The following is a 20,088-nucleotide window of genomic DNA, read 5'->3' on the forward strand; positions in this document are numbered from 1 at the left end:
CTAACTGATCTCCCTATTCTATATTCATAAACTATGTCACTTTGCTGTTGAATTTTATCCACTTATTTGTCCGTTCTGGAGTTTATTCATTGCCAAGTGTCACTTGCTCCTATTCTACATTCTCTGACCTTATTCATTAGTCAGTAAGGTATCCCAAACTAAACTGTCTTTTGGAAATCTAGAGGAACCACAACACCACATTGCCCAGTCTCTCATTATCTCCTCCAAAAAAAAAGGTTTGACCAAACTAGATAATCCTTTTTGAAACTCACACTGAGTATTCCTATGCTTTTTGTTTCTAGATCTTCTGTTAATCCCTCCTTTCGTGGAGATCCAATTATTTTTTGAATTTTGGTATTACCCTGACAGTTTTGTAATTCCCTGAATATTCTATCCCTCTTGTATATATAATTACATTAGCAATCTGCACTATTCCTTTCTCAAACAAATGTGTTATAATGCCCCGGACAGCACTTGCTAAGATTCTTTAAAATGCATAAATGCAATTCGGCTGGAAGGATTTTTACCCTTTGAGTTTCAGCTTTTCAGTAGCTCATGTAATACATCACTTTTCTCTGTTTGAGTGTACTTATCTCTCCTCAATCTTCAACGCCCACCCATTCTACTTCCCTGGTAGACACTGAAACAAAATGTTCAATATATCTACAATCTTCCCTATCACTGCTTGTGATATAGTGATATTAAGAACCATTTCTACTCCACATTCCTCTTTTAAGATGTGTCTGTAAAACGTTTAACTATTTTAATATTTAGTTTTATAATTCCACTGTATTTCCCAATCGCTTCATATTGTCTCTTATACAACCCTCTGGTATCCACATAGTAAACCAATACCTCTTTCCTTATACTCTTCTGTTCATTATGTCTTTAAGTCTCACTACTGCTTTCACTCTTTGGGGCTGTTTACATGAACACCATTGAACAATGTGTTTCTCATTAACAGACGAAAGTCTGCATATGTCTGTAAGAAATCCAAAGCAAAACACACAAAATGCTGGAGGAACTCAGCAGGTCAAGCAGCATCTATAGAAATTAATAAACAGTTGATGTTTCAGGTCGAGACCCTTCTTCAGGACTGAGAAGGAAGGGGAAAGAAGACAAGCGAGAAGGTGTTAGGTGAAGCCAGGTGGTTGAAAACAGCCAAGGGCTATCCTCTCTGATAGGAGAGGAGAGCAGAGCGGACCATAGGAGAAAGGGAGGAGGAGACAACCGGGGGTAGTGATCATTGTTGGTCTACATCACTGTCAGTCAATATCACTGCAGTTTCAAGTTCTATTACCAGATCTTCAAAACCCAGCTTTCTTTAATGCATTGATCTTCATCACATTTTCCTCCATTACATTACAATTTGTAATGTTTTTGCCCAGCTGTTCCTCTACTCTCAATACACTGATTGTAATTCGTACACCCCAAAACGTGAAAAGACAATGTAGTAACTCATTTGAACAATGTCCAAGCTTATTCCCTTACTGTGCCTCTTCAATCCAATTAACATCAGCATAGAATAATCATGAGTCAATTCAACTTTTTGCTCTAGTCATTTCCCAAAATTGCTGGTGTTTTTTTTTCCTTTCTCTAGGTCCCTGTCGCTAGTAGATGCCCTAAAGACTACGACAATGACTATGCCTGACCCATAATTTACTACCTCTAACCACACAGATTTTAGTTTTGCTCTCAGTATAATTGTACTTTTTTTTTCGCTACTGCCCTTCTGATATCCCAAAGCAGCCACTTTTCTTTCATTTGACCCTTTTTAAGCACATTAGATCCTGCAAACCATTCTGTCCATCTCTCAGTAATCCACACTATTTTCAGTCTATTAAAAAAATGAATTAGCAATCATACACGATGCTCACCAACATTGTTACATATCTGTAAAATCAAAAACATTGAACTCACATCCAAAAAAAGTGACACTGAACATTTACCATATCTAAATCTTCATCCAAAATCAATTTTGCAATGAAAACCATGACGAAATTACGAAAACATTACAAAAACATAAATTCACCAGTTCAAAATTAAGCAAAATTCTTCATTATGTATGCAGAAAATTATAAGGCAAAGAAATTTCAACGAATTTCAAAATACATTGTCCTGTAAAATGCAATCCACTTGGCAAGAGTTAATTGCTGTTAAAGTCTGATTTGAGAAGATATGCTTTTTAAATGCACACCGTTTTAAAAACTGGCAGAAAACCAAACTGCAACCGCTAACTCACTTAGCAGCTTCAAAACTGGCCTGGCTCACGTACAAATGAAAAATGGTAATTTTTCAGATTGATGCTGCGGTGACCCAAAACTTTATTTCTGCAATAAGACTGTAATATGATACAGTACAGGTACAAGCTTCCATACTCTGCCAGCAGTTTCTGGCATATCGCAAAAAGCTTCAAGGTGTATTGGGCAACACATGAAGTGAAAGTCATTAACTTTTGAGGTCTAAATTTACACAATACATTAGTAAAATTAATAAAACGGCCAATAACCAAGGCAATGAATTCTAAGAACACAACCATTGTTCTAAATAGTTACTACCACCTTTTATATGAACACAACTACCACAAATAGCCAGCATAAATACAAGCTTTGCCACGAAATAAACTGGGATGGTACAACATACTGTAACTGAATTTGAGGCACTGCTTGCAGCCAGTACTGTATTAAGGTTCTCATAAGAGTCACAAAAACGCCCCCAGTGGAAGGGCATTTCCAGGGTTGAAAGTATTTAACAATAGGGGGTGCCAGACAGATAGTTTCTTCATACAAAATTGGACCATCCAAAATGTTACACTAATAATTAGTATTTGAAATATTAATATAGTTTTTAAAAAGTAATATTTGAGGAGAAATTACTCAAATTTTGATGGGGGAAATTTAGTAAATGATCATCAGGCTTCAGAATTATAAAATTTGTGAAATATAGAGAGAAAATGAGAGTTCAAAATGCACTTGCTACAGATTAATTAGTTTTATTAAAATGTTTCAGCTTTGACATCTGGAAACCACTACTATATCAGTTCAAAGTAAACCACAAACATAAAAACAACCAATCAAAATTGAATTTATTTATCAGTCGTCTTTCTTCAGATTTCATTACAGGTTGTAAAAAATACTACCATTGAGACGGCCAATGAACGAAAGCCTTATCAGCAACACCCATATCCCATGCATTACTTTTAAAGTGGAGAAGTATTAACTTTTGCGATTATCAAGTAAAAAAATGTTGAAGAAATTACACTAACAGCAAGCACAATGGTTATACCCTTGTACCCCTTGCATTATTTTAACCGATTGAGTTGAAGAGGGATTCCGACCGGGTGAATTATTTTTTTGCTGAAAAATAGAGCAGTAAAGCACCGGAGACGTTTCCTTTCCCACTCATGGCCAAGTTGTCCTTTTTTTTTTTGCATTCCCTCACCACTTTACTGGCATTAATGCTATAGCACGTCTATCTATTCCTTATCAATCCTATGATTCCCAGCTCTCCACTCCCTGTGATAGGGAAAATTATCCAGACCGTGAGCACCCTCTTTATAAATCGGCTTCTGACTTCACTACGGGTAGAACGTGCCGTTTCCAGAGTTGCCTTTGTCCACGTTGCGAGTTACCGCAGCCCATGTGGATGTGCCACACACAAACATTACACAAGTTAATTACTACGGCTAAACTACTAGCTGCAATGAATATGGTTTATTTGCTTGCAATCAACGTTTTATCCAATCCTGTTGGGTGTCGTAACCGAGGCACAATTTGAAGAACGCCTTTGCCCAGAATGTGACCCACAAACCAACTCCGGCTGCTCTGCAATCACTTCCAGTACTTTGTTTTGGTTACTTGCACCGAATTTTTGTCCTCTTTCGTTTTGTTTTTGCGTCTAAGACTCGCGTTCGCCCGCCCAAAATAAAAATAATACAAGAGCGGCACAGCAGCTTCAAGTTGAACCCCAGGAGCTGTTCCCGCCGCTTTTTGCTACGGAAGGAATCGGGGACAGACTCACCGATCGGTTCCTGTTTACCAGTCGCTTTCCAAAGGCAGGACGTGGGGGAACCCGGAAGCAATCGGTTTATTGCGAGTTAGACACGTGTTTCGCTAGGCTAGAGTTAGAACAGTGAGCTATTGCCTTGTAGTGAGCGTACTAGTCCCGCTGTGAGACTGCAGAGAGAGAGAAATGGAAGTAAGAGTGCAAGGGTAGATGGGGCAGTGTTGCTAAAACAGATTTTCTTTTCCTAAAGTATATTGTATTCATAATTATTACACTAAATACATTCGGGACTCATTATTTTACGCATTTATTGAATATTTTGCAAGTCTTTAGCAGGCTATCGGCTTTTTACTTTTTAAATCATGAAATCCAAGTAGCACCGTTTCAAATTTCAGGTTCCTGTGCGCCATCATTCCACGGCACCTCATGTGAGACAACCATATCTCCTTCATTAACAAAAAGGGTCAATGGGGGATGTACTTCTTGCAGCAGACGGTAAAATTCCATCTTCCCCACAACATTCTGGTGCAATTCTACACTACCATCATAGGGAGCATTCTCACGTCACCCATTAACCTCTGGTTCTGTGAGCATCCTGACAATGTGGTGAAAACAGAACTATCAGAAAAGGTCATTGGTTGCAGTCTACCATCACTTGTATGTGTCCAGGACAAAGAAGTGAGCAAGAAAAACTTTGCAGACACTGCCTTTTCCAAAAGCACCCTCCTGAAAAGTGTTATAATAGGGCTATTAAAATAAAAACATCACGGCATTTTAAAAGTTTCTTCCCCAAACAGTTAATCTGATCAACTATTCTAGTCACCTCCCCCAACCCCTCTATCTATTTCCTTAGTCACTGTAAACCACACTGTAAACACTTTAAACAACTTTTTATAATGCTTGCATTGTAAATACATGTTGGCATGTACGTATACACATTTAATAGAGTCATGGTCGTAGAACATTACAGCACAGAAACAGGTTGTTCTGCCGACCTAGTCCTTGCCAAACCATTAATCAGCCTAGGCCCACCAACTTGTTCCTGGACCATAGCCCTCCATACCTCTCCCACCCTTTTAATAATTACATTTCACCCTTGACCAATCATCTCTCGTTCTAGTCTCACTCAACCTCAGTGGAAAAAGCCTGCTTATACTTACCCTATCTACACCCCTCATAATTCTGTATACCTTTATCAAATCTCCCCTCAATCTTCTAAATTCTAGGGAATAAAGTTCTAACTTATTCAACCTTTCCCTATAACTGCGGTCGTCAAGTTCCAGCAACACCTTTGTAATTTTTCTCTGCACTCTTTCAATCTCATTTTACATCTTCCCTGTGGGTAGGTGACCACAACTGGGCACAAAACTCCGAATTAGTCCTCACTAATGTCTTACACAATTTCAACATAACATCCCAAAACATGTACTCAATAGATTGATTTACGAAGGCCAATATTCCAAAAGTTTTCTTTATGACCCTATCTACCTTTGATGCCACTTTCGAGGAATTAATGAACTGTATTCCCAGATTTGTCTATTTTACTACTCTCCTCAATGCCCCACCACTCACTGTGTAAGACCTACCCTGGTTGGTCCTCCCAAAGTTCCACATCTCACATTTGTCAGCATTAAGTTCCGTCTGCCATTTATCAGCCCATTTCACCAGCTCGTGCAGATTCCACTACAGGCTTTGACAGTTATCCTCGCTATCCACTACACCCCCAATTTTGGTGTCACCTGCAAAATTGCTGATCCAGTTTACCACATTATCATCCATATTGTTGATATAGATGACAAAAAAAAGGACCCAGCACCGATCCCTGCGGCACACAGTTCATCAGTTCCAGTCTATCCAAATGCTTATACATCCGATCTCTCAGGGTGTATGGGGTGTCAGGGAGGGGTAGCACCTCTCGTGGGCGAACATGTCGTGTCCTTTTCAAGGCGGTTAGTCCACCTTTGGTCCCCACCTGGCACTCAGCTTTCACCTGCGGCTCCCTGTAGCTGTTTGCATGCGACAGCGGCCACACCCCGAGCAATGGCTTCGACAAGCCAGCTAAACCAGGTGAGGGTAGCTGACAGGTCTCAAACCCTCGGTGAGATAGGGAGTTGTCTATCCCAGCATGTGAAGACAGACTCCGGCGGATTGAGCAGACAAGACCAATGGAAGGTCCAACGGTCAAGAAGGCGGTCTCTGCAAGCGTCGTGGAACGTGTAGAGCAGGACAAGACACAGAAGATGCCCTGGTCATCCACTGCGCCTAGTCCCATCTCCAGCTGTCTCGACTCTGTCTTGCCACTGGATCCAAATGGGAGTTGGGAAGAGAGAGTGAGGCTGATGCTGCGCAACTCTCCCTCACTTAAATCCAGATCAAATGCTAATCTGGACACCATTATAATGGTGTCGAGGTCCTCATCGACGTCAAGGATGGAGGAACAACAAAATTCCCGTCTCTTGGAATATCTGCCAATAGCTTTCCTATTACTGATGTCAGGCTCACTGGCCTGTAATTTCCTGACATATTCTGAGATCTTTTCTTAAACAACGGAACAATATCAGCTATGACGAATAAGCTCTTCTCAGGCTTCCTGCCAAATACAAGTAGCATTTTGATGACAAACTCTGCCGTTTTCATCATGGATCTTCTGAAGATCAGAAAATCCCTGATGAAGATGGCAGGGTTTGTCACTGAAATGTCAGTTATACTCGATACCCGTACCCAGCCGGAAATCTGAGAAGAGTTTATTCATCAGAAATGCCAGGAAAATACTCGATCCTTTTTCAATATTAGCTATCTTCTAATCCTCCAGCACCTCACCTGTGGCTAAGGATGTTTTAGATATCTCCACTTGGGCCTCTGCAATTTCTGCACTAACCTCCCACAGGGTCCAAAGGAATACCTTGTCAAGCCCTGGAGTTTTACCCACCCTAATTTGCCACAAGACAGCAAACACCTCTTCCTCTGTAATCTGTACATGGTCCATGACCTCACTGCTGCATTGCCTCACATCGATAGACTCTGTGCCCATCTCCTGAGTAAATACTGAGGCAAAAAAGTCTATTTAAGACCTCCCCCATCTCTTTCAACTCCACACATAGATTACCACTCTGATTTTCCTGAGGACTAATTTTGCCCTTTGCTATCATTTTGTTCTTAATATATCTGTAGATGCCTGTAGGATTCTCCCTCGCCTTTTCTGCTAGAGCAACTCCGTGTCTTCTTTTAGTTCTCCCAGATTCCTTCTTAAGTGTTCTCTTGCATTTTTTGTACTCTTTAACTACCTCATTTGTTCCTGCCTGTCTATACCTGCTACGCAGCTCCTTTTTCGCTTAACCAGGGCCTCAATAGCTCTGGAAAACCAAGGTTCCCTAAATGTGCTCTCCTCCCCTTTTATTCTGTAGGAACATACAAGCTTTGTACTCTCAAAATTTCATTTTTGATGGCCTCCACTTACCAAGTACGCCTTTGCCAGAAAACAATCTACCCCAATCCACACTTGCCAGATCCTTTCTGATACTATCAACATCGACCATTCTCCAATTTAGAATCTCAACCCAAGGACCAGACCTATCGTTTTCCATAATTATGATCACTAGATGCAATGTGTTCCCCTACACAAACTTCAGACACCTGCCCTGTCTCATTCCCCACTATGAGATCTAGTATGTTACTCTCTATAGTTCGATCTTCTATGTACTGATTAAGGAAACTTCCCTGAATGCATTTGACAAACTCTTTCCCATCCAGCCCTCTTACAGTATGGCATTCCTAGTCAATATGAGGAAAGTTAAAATTACCTACCATCACAACCGTATGCTTTTTGCAAGAGTCTGTGATCTCCCGACAAATTTGCTCCTCTAAATCCTGTATACAGTTGGGTGGTCTATAATATAATCCCATTAACATGGCCATACCTTTCTTTTTCTCTGTTCTACTAATAAAGCCTCACTTGATAAACTCTATATTCTGTCCTGACTGAGCACTGCTGTGACATTTTTTTCCTGACTAGTAATGCTAATCCTCCCACTCTATCGCATCTAAAACAGAACCCCAGAACACTGAGCTGCCAGTCCTGTCCCTCCCATAACCAAGTCTCACTAATGACTACATTGTCATAATTCCATGTGCTAATCCATGCCCAAAGCTCATGCTCCGTCCCTACAATACTACTTGCCTTGAAATGCATGCATGTCAGAACATTAGCCTCAACAAGCTCAACCTTTAAATTCCTGTCTTTGTATATTGGCTTAACAATATCTTTCTCCACAACCACCACTTTCTGTTTTGACACTCTGATTCCCATTCCCCTGAAACTCCAATTTAAACCCACCCTCCCCCATGCAGCACTAGCAAACCTTCCCGCTCGAATATTAGTTCCCCACCCCCCATCCCCATGCAGGTGATGTTATTCCGTATTCATGCTTCTAAATTTATTTTATATAACTTCTATTCTTTTATAATTGTTGAATGGTGTTTTTTGGTGCATGTTGCATCAACGCACCAGAGCAAATTCGTAATACATGTAAACGCGTATGGCAAATAAGTTTAATCCTTGATCGAGTATGAGAATCTGCTTGACTTAAAGTGGCGCTGTCAGAACTTTGGAAGAGCTCTCCAGTTAGAATTGGTTTATTATTATCACTTGTTCTTGGATACAGTGGAAAGCTTTTGCTGGAATACCATCCAATCAGATCATGTAATAAATAAATACATTAAGGTAATTTAAAAAAAATTAAACAGAGTGCAGAATATAGTGTTGCAGCTACAGAGAAAGTGTGGTGCAGGTTAACAAGTAAAGTGCAAGGGGCCACTAAAGATTGGGAGATCAAGAGTTCAACTTTAGAAGATGAGAGGTCCATTCAGGGAGTCTGATAAGCTTTGACCAGCAACCAATCAACATTTGAGATTGATTGGCAAGAGCAAATTAAAGGAAGGCCTTCGTTGCAGTCGATGTCATCTTAGAGAACAGAGTCACAATAGTGATCCTGAGGCTTTAGCCCTTTGAGGTTTCTGTGAAGGGAGGCTTCACTCAGAGAAAGCAAAGAAAATGAAAGCTCTAGATTAAGTTCTTTATTCCTTCTCTTCATTATTTCTGCTCAGCTAGGATAGCAGAGATGCCAGGCAGGATAGTTGAAAGCTCCACTTGCGGGATATGGGAAGGCAGGGAGACCTCCAGCGTCCCTGATGACTACAACAGCGAGAAGTGCATCCAGCTGCAGCTTCTAGTAATCCACATTAAAAAGTCGGAGCTGGAACTGGATGAACTCCAGACCATTCGGGAGGCTGCAGAGTTGATAGATGGGACATATAGAGAGGTAGTTACACTCATGGTACAGGACACAGGAAACTGGGTGATAGTCAGGAAAGGGAAGGGGTTAAGGAGCCAGTGCACAGTACCCCTGTGGCCATCCCTCTCAACAACAGGTATATCACTTTGGATACTGTTGGGGAGGGATGACCTAACAAAAGTCTCTGGCACTGAGTCTGCCTTTGTGACTCGGAAGGGAAGAAGAGAAAAGAGGCTGTGGTGATAGGGAATTCGTTAGTTAGGGAAACGGTCAGGAAGTTCCGTGGGCAAGAATGAGATTCCCGGATGGTATGTTGCCTCCCGGGTGCCAGGGTCCAGGATATCTTGGATTGAGTCCTCAGCATTTATAAGTGGGAGAGTGAAAAGCCACAAGTCATGGTCAATATAGGTACCATTCATATGGGTAGCACAAGTGACAAGGTTCTGCATAGGGAGTTCATGGGGTTAGGTGATAAGCTAAAGGCAGGACCTCCTGGGTTGTGATCTCAGGGTTGCTATCAGTGCCACATTCTAGTGAGGCCAGAACTAGGAAGATTATTCAGTTTAATACGTGGCTAAAGAAGTGGTGTAGAAGGAAAACGATAAGATCTTTGGATCATTGAGCTCTCTTCCAGGGAAGGTAGGACCTATAGAAGGGACGATTTGCACTTGAGCTGGAGAGAAACAAATAACTTGGTGGGAAGGTTTGTTAATGCTGCACAGTAGGGTTTCAACTAAAGTTGCCGGGGGATGAGAACCAGAGTGCCAGAACAGTTAGTAGAGAGGTTATGGAGGCAGATGTTGGTAAGACCTCAGACAGAGTTAGGCATCAAAAGGCTAAGCATGGTGTGACCAGTGACCTGAGCTGCACATATTTCAATGCAAGAACTATCATAAGAAAGGCGGATAATAGTGCTGAAGATGAAGTAGCTGGTTCACAAACAGAAGCAACGTGTAATGAGGAGAGACCACTGATAAAGCAAAATTGCAGACAACAGGATGAGTTGCAACATAAAAGGCAGACAAAATCGAAAAGGGTGAATACAGGACTGAAGCTGTTGTATTTGAATGCACGCAGTATACAGAATGAGGAAGATGAACCTGCAGCACAGTTGCAGGTTGGCAGGTATGATGATCCTGCAAGGGTTTCTCAATCACGTCTGAATGAAAATCATAGCTGGGAGCTTATTGTCCAAGCATAACACATTGTATGGAAAAGACAGGCAGGAAGGCAGAGGGGGGGCGGCCTTGCTCTGTTGGTAAAAAATGAAATCAAATCATTAGAAGAAGGTGACATAGAGTCAGAAGGTGTTGAATCATTGTAGGTAGATCTATGTAACTGCGAGGGTAAAAGGACCCTGATGGGAGTTGTATACAGACACCCAAACACTAGTAAGGATGTGACCTGCAAATTACAACGGCTGATAGGAAAAGCATGGCAAAGGGGCAAAGCTACAACAGTCATAGCTACAACAATCAATATGCGTGTTGATGGAGAAAATCAGGTTGGCGCTGGATTCCAGGAGGGGGAGTTTCTGGAATGCCTGTGAGATGGCTTTTTAGAGCAGCTTGTGGTTGAGCCCACTAAGGGATCAGCTATTCTGGATTGGGTGTTGCACAATGAACCAGAATTGATTAGACAGCTGAACGCAAAAGAACCCTGAGAGGAAGTTATCATAATATGATCAAATTCACCATGAAATTTGAGAAGGAGAAACTAAAGTCAGACGTATTAATATTACAGTGGAGTAAAGGGAATTACAGAGGCATAGATAGACAGATAGACAGATATACTTTATTGATCCCGAGAGGAGTTAACCAGAATTGATTGGAAAAGAGCACTGGTAGGGATAAGCAGCAATGGCTGGAATTTCTGGAAGCTATTCAGAAGGCACAGGATATATACATCCCAAAGAGCAAGAAGTATTCTAAAGGAAAGATGACACAACTATGGCTAACAAGAAAAGTCAAAGCCAACATAAAAGCCAAAGAGAGGGCAAATAATAAACAAAGATTAGTGGGAAGTTAGAAGATTGGGAAGCTTTTAAATACCAACAAAAGGCAACTAAAAAAGTCATTAAGAGGATAAAGATGGAATACGAAAGTAAGCTAGCCAATAAAATTAAAGAGGATACCAAAAGTTTCTTCGGATGCACAAAGTGTAAAAAAGAGATGAGAGTGGATATCAGACTGCGGGAAAATGATGCTGGTGAGGTAGTAATGGGGGACAAGGAAACGGAGGAAGAACTGAATAATTATTTTGCATCATTCTTCACTGTGGAAGACCCTAAAAGTAAGGTGGGAGTTCCAGGTGTCAGAGGGGAATGAAATGTGTGAAGTTACCATAACTAGACAGAAGGTTCTTGGGAAACTGAATGATCAGAAGGTAGATAATTCACCGGGACCAGATAGTGTACACCCCAGGGATCTGAAAGAGGTTATAGAAGAGATCATGAAGATATTAGTAATGATCTTTCAAGAATCAGTAGATTCTAAAATGGTTCCGGAAGATTGAAAGATTGCAAATGTCACTCCGCTCTTCAAGAAGGGAGAAAGCCAGAAGAAAGGAAACGACAGGTCAGTTATTCTGACCTCAGTGGTTGGGAAGATGTTGGAGTGATTATTAAGGATAAGGTCTCAGGGCACTTGGAGGTTCATGATAAAATGGGCCGTAGTCAGCATGGTTTCCTCAAGGGAAAATCTTACCTAACAAATCTATTGGGATTCTTTGAAGAAGAAATAAGCAGGATAGACATTGGAGAATTGGTTGATGTCGCGTACTTCAATTTTTAGAAGGCATTTGACACGTTGCCACACATGAGGCTGCTTAACAAGCTAAGAGCCCATGGTATTACAGGAAAGATTCTGGCATGAATAAATCAGTGGCTGATTGGCAGGAGGCAAAGTGTGGGAATAAAGGAAACTTTTTCTAGTTGGAGTAATGTGAGTAGTTTTGTGCCCCTTATCTCAGAAAGGATGTGCTAAAACTCGAGAGAGTTCAAAGAAGGTTCACAAAGATAATTCCAGAATTGAATGGCTTTTCATATGAAGAACATTTAATGACTCTGGGCGTGTATTCACTAGAAGAATGAGGGGTGACCTCATTGAGATCTATTGGATAGTGAAAGGCCTTGATAGAGTGAATGTGAAGAGGATGTTTCCTTTGGTGGGAGAGTTTAAGACCAGAGGACACAGCCTCAGAATAGAGGGGCATCCTTTTAGGACAGAAGTGATGAAGAATGTCCTTATGTATATTTACTTACATAGAACATAGAACATAGAATAGTACAGCACAGTACAGGCCCTTCGGCCCACAATGTTGTGCCGACCCTCAAACCCTGCCTCCCATATAAGCCCCCTCCTTAGATTCCTCCATATACCTGTCTAATAGTTTCTTAAACTTCACTAGTGTATCTGCCTCCACCACTGACTCAGGCAGTGCATTCCACGCACCAACCACTCTCTGAGTAAAAAACCTTCCTCTACTATCCCCCTTGAACTTGCCACCCCTTACCTTAAAGCCATGTCCTCTTGTATTGAGCAGTGATGCCCTGGGGAAGAGGCGCTGGCTATCCACTCTATCTATTCCTCTTATTATCTTGTACACCTCTATCATGTCTCCTCTCATCCTCCTTCTCTCCAAAGAGTAAAGCCCTAGCTCCCTTAATCTCTGATCATAATGCATACTTTCTAATCCAGGCAGCATCCTGGTTATTCTCCTCTGTACCGTTTCCAATGCTTCCACATCCTTCCTATAGTGAGGCAACCAGAACTGGACACAGTACTCCAAGTGTGGCCTAACCAGAGTTTTATAGAGCCGCATCATTACATCGCGACTCTTAAACTCTATCCCTCAACTTATGAAAGCAAACACCACATAAGCTTTCTTAACTACCCTATCCACCTGTGAGGCAACTTTCAGGGATCTGTGGACATGTACCCCGAGATCCCTCTGCTCCTCCACACTACCAAGTATCCTGCCATTTACTTTGTACTCTGCCTTGGAGTTTGTCCTTCCAAAGTGTACCACCTCACACTTCTCCGGGTTGAACTCCATCTGCCACTTCTCAGCCCACCTCTGCATCCTATCAATGTCTCTCTGCAATCTTCGACAATCCTCTACACTACCTACAACACCACCAACCTCTGTGTTGTCTGCAAACTTGCCAACCCCCCCTTCTACCCCCACATCCAGGTCGTTAATAAAAATCACAAAAAGTAGAGGTCCCAGAACAGATCCTTGTGGGACACCACTAGTCACAATCCTCCAATCTGAATGTACTCCCTCCACCACCACTCTCTGCCTTCTGCAGGCAAGCCAATTCTGAATCCACCTGGCCAAACTTCCCTAGATCCCATGCCTTCCAAATTTCTGAATAAGCCTACTGTGTGGAACCTTGTCAAATGCCTTACTAAAATCCATATAGATCACATCCACTGCACTACCCTCATCTATATGCCTGGTCACCTCCTCAAAGAACTCTATCAGGCTCTATTGTGTTAGACACGATCTGCCCTTCACAAAGCCATGCTGACTGTCTCTGATCAGACCATGATTCTCTAAATGCCTATAGATCCTATCTCTAAGAATCTTTTCCAACAGCTTTCCCACCACAGACGTAAGGCTCACTGGTCTATAATTACCCGGACTATCCCTACTACCTTTTTTGAACAAGGGAACAACATTCGCCTCCCTCCAGTCCTCCAGTACCATTCCCATGGACAATGAGGACATAAAGATCCTAGCCAGAGGCTCAGCAATCTCTTCTCTCGCCTCGGGGAGCAGCCTGGGGAATATTCCGTCAGGCCCCGGGGACTTATCTGTCCAAATGTATTTTAACAACTCCAACACCTCCTCTCCCTTAATATCAACATGCTCCAGAACATCAACCTCACTCATATTGTCCTCACCATCACGAAGTTCCCTCTCATTGGTGAATACCAAAGAGAAGTATTCATTGAGGGCATCGCTCACTTCTACAGCCTCCAGGCACATCTTCCCACCTTTATCTCTAATCGGTCCTACCTTCACTCCTGTCATCCTTTTTTTCTTCACATAATTGAAGAATGCCTTGGGGTTTTCCTTTACCCTACTCGCCAAGGCCTTCTCATGCCCCCTTCTTGCTCTTTTCAGCCCCTTCTTAAGCTCCTTTCTTGCTTCCCTATATTCCTCGATAGACCCATCTGATCCCTGCTTCCTAAACCTCATGTATGCTGCCTTCTTCCACCTGACTAGATTTTCCACCTCACTTGTCACCCATGGTTCCTTCACCCTACCATTCTTTATCTTCCTCACCAGGACAAATTTATCCCTTACATCCCGCAAGAGATCTCTAAACATTGACCACATGTCCATAGTACATTTCCCTGCAAAAACATTATCCCAATTCACACCCGCAAGTTCTAGCCTTATAGCCTCATAATTTGCCTTTCCCCAATTAAAAATTTTCCTGTCCTCTTTGATTCTATCCTTCTCCATGATAATTATAAAGGCCAGGGAGCGGTGGTCACTGTCCCCCAGATGCTCACCCACTCAGAGACCTGTGACCTGACCTGGTTCATTACCTAGTACTAGATCTAGTATGGCATTCCCCCTGGTCGGCCTGTCCACATACTGTGACAGGAATCCATCCTGGACACACTTAACAAACTCTGCCTCATCTAAACCCTTGGAACTAATCAGGTGCCAATCAATATTAGGGAAGTTAAAGTCAACCATGATAACAACCCTGTTACTTTTGCACCTTTCCAAAATCTGCCTCCCAATCTGCTCCTCTGTATTTCTGCTGCTACCAGGGGACCTATAGAATACCCCCAGTAGAGTAACTGCTCCCTTCCTGTTCCTGACTTCTACCCATATTGACTCAAAAGAGGATCCTGCTACATTACACACCCTTTCTGTAGCTGTAATAGTATCCCTGACCAGTAATGCCACCCCCCCTCCCCTTTTTCCGCCCTCACTATCCCTTTTAAAGCACCGAAATCCAGGAATATTGAGAATCCATTCCTGCCCTGGTGCCAACCAAGTCTCTATAATGGCCACTACATCATAATTCCATGTATGTATCCAAGCTCTCAGTTCATCACCTTTGTTCCTGATGTTTCTTGCACTGAGGTGCACACATTTCAGCCCTTCTACCTTACTGTCCTTACACCGTTTATTCTGCTTCTCTTTCCTCAAAGCCTCTCTGTATATTAGATCTGGCTTTACTCCATGCACTTCTTTCACTGCTCTATCGCTCTGGGTCCCATCCCCCTCGCAAATTAGTTTAAACCCTCCCGAACTATGCTAGCAAACCTACCTGCGAGGATATTGCTCCCCCTCGAGTTCAGGTGCAACCCATCCAATCTGTACAGGTCCCACCTTCCCCAGAAGAGATTCCAATGATCTAAAAATCTAAAACCCTGCTCCCTGCACCAACTCCTCAGCCACACATTCAACTGCCATCTCCTCCAATTCTTACCATCACTGTTACGTAGCACTGGCAGTAATCCTGAGAACGTCACCCTTGAAGTCCTGTTCTTCAGCCTTCTGCCTAATTCCCGAAACTCACACTTCAGGACCTCATCCCTATTCCTGCCTATGTCATTGGTCCGAACATGTATCACGACTTCTGGTTGCTTTCCCTCTCATACCAGGATGTCGTGCACCCAGTCAGAGACATCCTGGACCCTGGCACCCAGGAGGCAACAAACCATGCGGGTGTCCTTCTCACGCCCACAAAATCTCCTGTCTACTCTCCTGACTATAGAGTCTCCAATGACAACAGCTCTCCTCTTCTCCGTCCCACCCTTCTGCACCACAGGGTCAGACTCAGTGCCGGAGGCCCTGCCACCGTGGCTCACACCTGGTAAGTCGTCCCGGCCAACAGTATCCAAGACGGTAAACTTATTATTCAGGGGAATGGCTACAGGGGTGCTCTGCACAACCTGTCTGCTCACCTTTGCTTTCCCCCCTCTGACTGTCACCCAACAACCTGCTTCCGACAGCCTAGGTGTGACTACCTCCCTGTAGCTCTCATCTATGACTGCCTCATTCTCCCTTATGAGTCGAAGGTCATCCAGCTGCTGCTTCAGATTCCTTACACGGTCTTCCACATTACCCAGCCGTATGCACTTTTGGCAGATGTGACTCTGCGGGAGAGGGGAGTTCCCCCAAGACTGCCACATCTCACATGAGAGGCACATCACCGTCTCAGGAGACATTGTAAAAACTAACTGCGAGTTAGCTTGTCCTCCGCCTCTTCTCATCGAAGCCTCTCGAGTCAAAGCCTCAAAGCTCCACTCCTTCACTTGAAAGTCTTTATGTATATTTAAAGTGGAGGTTTATAGATTCTTGATTGATCAGAACATGAAGGGATATGCGGCGAAGGCAGGAAGTTAGGACCAAGAGGAAAATTGGATCAGTCATGATGAAATGGCAGAGCAGACTCGATGGGCCAAATAGCCTAGTTCTGCTCCTATTGTCACAAGCACGGATTCGGCAGCACAGTAGTTATGGCAATTGTGCTTGTCAATGTGCACGTGTCAGCTAATTATTGTTTAATCATGATAGTATTTAACTCCATACTTGTCGTCGTAGTGCTTGTCGAGACTTGGACAGAGCACAGCAACGCTTCTCTTTTGTTTGCATCTGTCTTGCCTGAGAAATTGGGCTGTCGAGTCAACTGACTCGGAAAACTCCTGGAATTCGTTTAATAATTAGATGCTCTTTTCAGCCACAGTGTAGGCTTCGTTTCCCACTTGAGAGTTTTAGTTAATGGCCCTGTTTGGCCAAGCGTTTATTGTTTTATTTTCCCCTTTAACGCTGTTCGCATTAAAGTTTTGTGAACTATCGACCCACTTCAGTGTCTCTCACTCCACACTTGGGCCAAATTTGAACCCGGTGACATCTATATCATGGTCTTATGGTATTAAGAGCAGGATAGAAACTGTCCTTGACTCTGACAGATTGTGCTTTCATGTCTTTTTATCTTCATCTCTGAGGATCTATCCTGGGTTCAACATACTGATGCAATTACAAAGAAGGCACAACAGTGATAATGGCTACATTTCATTAGGAGTTTGTGGAGACCTGGTTTGTACCATGGAGAGCATTCTAACCGGTTGCATTGCAGCCTGGCAACATTCCCCCTAGTCTTTTTTACAGCTGCATGGATCAACCATTGCTCTGAGCAGGAAATTTTTACACAGCCTGAAAACAGCAAGACACTTTAATTTTTTTTTTGTAATATGCATACTATGAATATTTAGAATGAAAATTGAAAATTTTCATACTTCTGATTTTATGTATTAATTGAACCATATAATAAAATACAATACAACAAAGAAAATCTTTCACATTTCATAAACTTTTTCTCGTCTGTCTTTATTACAAATCCATTCCCTATAAACGTCGCCCAGATTAATATTGCAGCCAGATGAAAGATACGTCCTAATCCTCATAAGATCATTGAAGTGTTCCACTTCTCATCTGCTTCTGGATTTACATTTCATTGAGTTCACCAGACTGAGTCCAGGTTCGCAATCAGCTCCAGAAGTTGGCCACCAGTTTATTAACAATGAGTTTATGACTCCCATTCTGTGTTTATTGTTAGAATTTATAACAGTGTTGTAACTTTGAAACACTGACAATATAAATATGTTGAAGTTCTAAAATGTTTCAAAGTAAAGGTGGTACTTTCTTTTTGAAAATTTATAGATTATATTCAGTAACATAATTAATTACAGGGTATTTCACAATTATATTCACATTATATAAAAGAAAATTCCAGCAGTGCAGAAACAATGGCTATGAGCATGGGAGCATTTCACTTACTGTGCAGGTGTGCACCCACACAGCTTAGAAGGAACTGTGCTCTGTTATGGAGGGGCCACTGCAGGGGACTGGAAAAAGCTGCAGGAAGCTGTAAACTCAGTCAGCTCCATCATGGACACTAGTCTCTCCAGCATCCAGGATATCTCCAAAAGGCAATGCATCAGAAGGGTGGCATCTATCATTACAGACCCCAATTAGCCAGGACATGCCCTCTTCTCAATGCCACCATCAAGAAGGAGGTACAGGAACCTGAAGACACACACTTAATGTTTGAGGAGCAGCTTCTTCTCCTCCGCCATCAGATTTCTGAATGAACTATGAACCCATGAACACTGCCTCATAATGTTTTTTCTCTTTTTGCACTATTTATTTAATTTAATTTTTATATATTCTTATTGTAATCTGTAGCTTTTATGATTATGTATCGCAATGTACTGCTACTGCAAAACAACAAATTTCACAATGTATGCCAGTGGCATTAAACCTGATTCTGATTCTGAATATTCTTAAATACTGAATTAAGAATTTTTAAATATTTTATCTTTCACCCTTAACCTTTAGTTCTAATTTCACCCAATCTCACTGGAAAAAGCCTGTCAATGTCCGACTTCCTTCCTTTCCTCAACTTCTTCTCTATCTCATTGAACAGGTTAGTTACAGATGTCTATTACAATCTATCGACTCCCACAGCTAATGCAAATACAACACTTATCTCACCTTTTCTGGTGTCTGGAACTGGTGTCATAAACGAAGGCAATTACAAGGGTTAGAAGGCAGATTTGGCTAAAATTGACTGGCAGTATATATATAATAAATAGGAAGTGAAAGATAATTAATAAAACATTTTATAGTTATTAGTTAAGATATATTCTGGGGCAGCACAGTAACGTAGTGGTTAGCACAATGCCTTACATTACAGGTGACCCGGGTTCAATTCCCATCACTGCCTGTAAGGAACTTGATCATGTTCTCCCCACGACCATGTTGGTTTCTGCCAGGTGCTCCAGTTTCCTCCCACAGTCCAAAGACATACCGGTTGGTAGGTTGGTAGGTCATTGACCCATGCTCAGGAATAGGATTAAATCAGGGGATTGCTGGGCAGCACAACTCGAAGAGCCTATTCCACACTGTACCTCAATAAATAAAATAAAAATATTCCTTTGAGAAATTCCTTTGAGAGGAATGATTGATCCGTGACTAATCAAGATAAAGATGGATAAAAAGGGCTAAGTGTTGTGGATATGTGTGGTAGGTAAGATTAATATCTAGGAGTTAAGTGCCGTCCTTTTTACCTAACACGGGAGATCTCCAGGATCATTTTGGTAGCGGTATACATTCCACCTCAGGCCAATGTCAATCAGGCTTTAGATGGTCTGAGCAATGGGATCAACATGCATGAAACAGCACACCTGAACACCTTCACCATCATTCTGGGGGATTTTAACCAGGCCAGTCTGAAAAAATCACGAAGCAATTACCATCAACAGATCACTTGCAATACCAAAGGAAACAACACACTGGACCACTGTTACACCAACATCAAGAATGCCTACCATGCTATTCCACACCCTCACTTCGGGAAGTCTGATCACCTGGCTGTACTTCTACTCCCTGAGTATAGGCAGAGACTGAAGACTGCAGCACCAGTAGAGGGGACCAAGAAGGTATGGGCAATGGAAGCACAGGAGTGCCTATAGGACTGCTTTGAATCGCAGGACTGGGCTGTATTCAGGGATTCATCTTCGAACCTGGATGAGTATGCTGCAGTTGTTACCGACTTCATTAAAACCTGTGTGGATGAGTGTGTGCTCACAAAGACTTACAGTACATTCCCAGACCAAAAGCCATGGATGAACCAGGAGGTATGTCATCTGCTGAAGGCTGGATCTGTGGCATTCAAGTCTGGCAACCCAGGTCTGTTCCAGAAAACCAGGTATGATTTGCGGAGGGCTATTTTAAGGATGAATAGACAATT

At 42.3% G+C, this 20,088-nt stretch overlaps 1 protein-coding gene across 3 annotated transcripts in view; it reads right to left on the reverse strand.

Annotated features, from left to right (window-relative positions):
- pot1 (protection of telomeres 1 homolog) overlaps window positions 1-4,067 on the reverse strand; it is a 349,938-nt gene extending 345,871 nt beyond the window's left edge. For 2 of the 3 annotated variants that reach the window (XM_072267898.1, XM_072267896.1), the window contains exon 1: window positions 4,021-4,067. The gene's annotated coding sequence lies outside the window, so the exon portion shown is untranslated. The remainder of the gene's footprint in view (window positions 1-4,020) is intronic. The other variant, XM_072267897.1, reaches the window with a different exon arrangement.
- Window positions 4,068-20,088: the final 16,021 nt, after the last annotated feature.

Source organism: Mobula birostris, chromosome 9 (assembly GCF_030028105.1).
Source record: "Mobula birostris isolate sMobBir1 chromosome 9, sMobBir1.hap1, whole genome shotgun sequence".
NCBI lineage: Eukaryota > Metazoa > Chordata > Chondrichthyes > Myliobatiformes > Myliobatidae > Mobula > Mobula birostris.